Raw genomic sequence first — 2796 nt, forward strand, 5'->3', positions numbered from 1 at the left:
AAGCATGTGAACATATGACTTTTTAAAACATACAAGTAAAGCTATTCATCATAATTTGCTATACTATTACCATTAAATTACAGAGGCTTTGGAGCATTAAGTCAAATGGGTTAAAGTAAGCCTGTAACATACCTGTGGAGCACCTTCTTACATTACACATGCACATTACCTTTCCATGTAGTCTCTCCACTTCCATTTCAAAGTTACCCAGCTCTGAAGTGTCGACTCAAGTGCTTATCATGGTCCAAAGAGAAGGGAAAAAGTGTAACTAACAGTGGCCAATGGTTTTATTGGAAACGATGGCACAGCAGAAAGGACTGCAGTCCTAGAAATGCGGGCCCTTAGGAAGCAGCACTATGCTAAGCCCCTTCTGTAGAAAGGCATCATTTCTATCACTGACATCACAGGCTAAGTTACATTGTATGCCACCTTCAAGTAATAGTGAGGCAGGAGAATGCAGACGAGTCACAATGAGTCCCACTTGATGCAAGTAACTGTAGACAGACCAACACTTCCAGAAACTGTTCCCTTTTTCTAATTGGCAGTTCAACACAGTTTTAATCCATCGCTTCACAGTGAGGGTCATACACTGAAGTCAACACGTACATCTAGCATTTCAGTCTGAGCCTGTCCATGCACACAAGTGACATCAGTCACAAGGCCTCACGGACACCAGGGTTCGGGCCGTGCTACAGGCGTGAAACTTCATCTTGGATCCCGAAGTCATTACACACACGGGGCAAAGTCGGAGCTTCTGTATTTGTGTTTAGTCTTCATTTAACTTTAAAACACTACTATAATTGGATATTGAAACAAAAACAATAGCATGTAGTGGGCATATGATGATTCTAGTCCTTCGCGGACTCACCACTGCGCACCACGTGCCAGCAGGGAGCACGATTCACTGGCCCCAGTAAGAGGTCGGACACTGAATAGCACCTCCGGGGTGGTGCTCGGCATCCTCGTAGGCTTTGCCATTACAATGGCGCCCTCTTTCGTGATTTGGATCAAAGTCCCCCAGTTCTACCTGATCCATTTCATCGGTCTCTTCTACTTCCTTCCTCTCAGGTAAGAGTTTTTCCAGCAATGAGAGTTTATCAGGAAAGAAAGCCATTTTCAGGAAAGTTCACCTTAAATTTGATGATTAGACGACCCTTTTCATTTGGTCTATGATAAATCAGCATGCCTCCACAGTACCTCGGCTCACTTGATGTCTCCATGCTCAATAATCTGACCTGGATGAGATTATCATTCAATTATCAAGAGTGGATATTGGCTTTTGAAGCCACTCAGTGCTTCAGCCAGCTGTGCACCCATCCACATGAAAGGTCCTCTCCTCATTGAGTAAAACCAGCACGGTCCTTCGGATCTAATGCAATGATAGTATCTCCTGGCTCCAGCCCTGGTTCTTGGTCTCCTTCACCGTGGAATGTTCTCTTCTGGCCATCTTTCATGCCTTTGTCTATATGAACTTCTAGGATCTTCTTTTCACTATCTTCCTTCCGTTGCAGCTCTTACACCTGTCTTTAGGGCTGATGCTTTCTCCATGTCCCCGACACTCCATGCGCACAGACTGAATCTGCCGAACCACTCCAGGTCCTAGCTGATGAATTCTTACCTGCATTCCAGCACCTCGGCAGCTGGGCCAGCGCTCCACAGTGCTTACCACCTCGGCCTTCACATGTGTCACAAACCACATTCTTTTGCAGAGCCAGTTTCCTTGTGGCACTGTTACGTAAACCTTCTAAGGTAACCAAGGGCTGATGCATCATACTTTTACTTCTTTCTCTCTGCATCCTTCCTCCTCCTTCAAAAAACATATCAAAGACATCCATGGAGGAGCCAAAACTGCCATCTACCCCACGCTCCTTAATTGCCTGCTCTCCTCCTTCGTCATATAATTCCCTTTTCTTGGCATCAGAAGAAACTTCATAAGCTTGAGAAATCTGTTGAAACTTTTCGCCTTCACTCGGATTCTTATCAGGGTGGTACTTCAAAGCCAGTTTCCTGTAAGCCTTTTTTAGTTCTTGGGTGGCGTTGGGTTTGACCCCCAAGACACTGGAATAACAAGTCCTTTCTTTCACCGCTTCCTACAAGCGGTGAGCGGGCCACGCCGTGGTGGGGTAGGCAGGAAGGAGCGCGGGGCTGTGCGCAGATCTCGCAGCCACTGCTCCTCCACCTCTCGCCTGTTCTGGAAAGTTCCGTCCGTCCAGAACGCCACAGCCATAGTCTTTTGTAGCGGAGCTCTGCCTGGTGCGTCACTCCACCTGTGACAACTTGATGGAGGACTCCAACCTCCCTAAGCAACTAGTCATACCCCCGCACGCTGCTCCGACAGCTGCAGCCAGCCCGCGGCGGCCGCTCCCTGACGGGCTCTCCAGGCCGCTGCAGGGGCCTGGGCAGCCGACACAGCCCCGCGCTGCCTCACCCGGCTGCCGTCAGCCCCGCTGCTGCCCGGTAGTGCAATCGAGCAAGAGCGCTATGCAGCGGCGCTGCACGTTGGCCCCATCCTTAGACAAGGCGCTACGGCTTCCTCTCGGGTGGCAAACCCCACGTTGGCCCTGCCTGTCACTCTGCCGTCGTAAGGCCCAGTCTTGATGTGCACTCTCACCGCGTTGAGTGGCGAGAAGCTGTAGCTGTCGCTGTCAGTGGCTTTGCAGGACAGACCCCGCATGTGGACACACTGTAGGCCCCGGGGCGCATCCTCCCAAGCCCGCCTGCTTTGCGATGCCAGTGTACCTCCATGCAGTGCCCTGGCCGCTGCACAGAGGTGAAGTCCAGAGGCGGGCCTGGGTA

General features: G+C 50.3%; 1 protein-coding gene and 1 pseudogene across 1 annotated transcript in view; one reads left to right on the forward strand and one right to left on the reverse strand.

Moving 5' to 3' along the window:
* LOC111814145 (zinc finger protein 431-like) overlaps nucleotides 1-2796 on the reverse strand; it is a 629125-nt gene that overhangs the window by 207839 nt on the left and 418490 nt on the right. The gene's annotated exons all lie outside the window — the stretch shown is intronic.
* LOC101562846 overlaps nucleotides 1-2796 on the forward strand; it is a 55284-nt pseudogene that overhangs the window by 26412 nt on the left and 26076 nt on the right.

This window comes from Octodon degus, unplaced genomic scaffold, assembly GCF_000260255.1.
Source record: "Octodon degus isolate 3935 unplaced genomic scaffold, OctDeg1.0 scaffold00274, whole genome shotgun sequence".
NCBI classification, from domain to species: Eukaryota; Metazoa; Chordata; class Mammalia; order Rodentia; family Octodontidae; genus Octodon; species Octodon degus.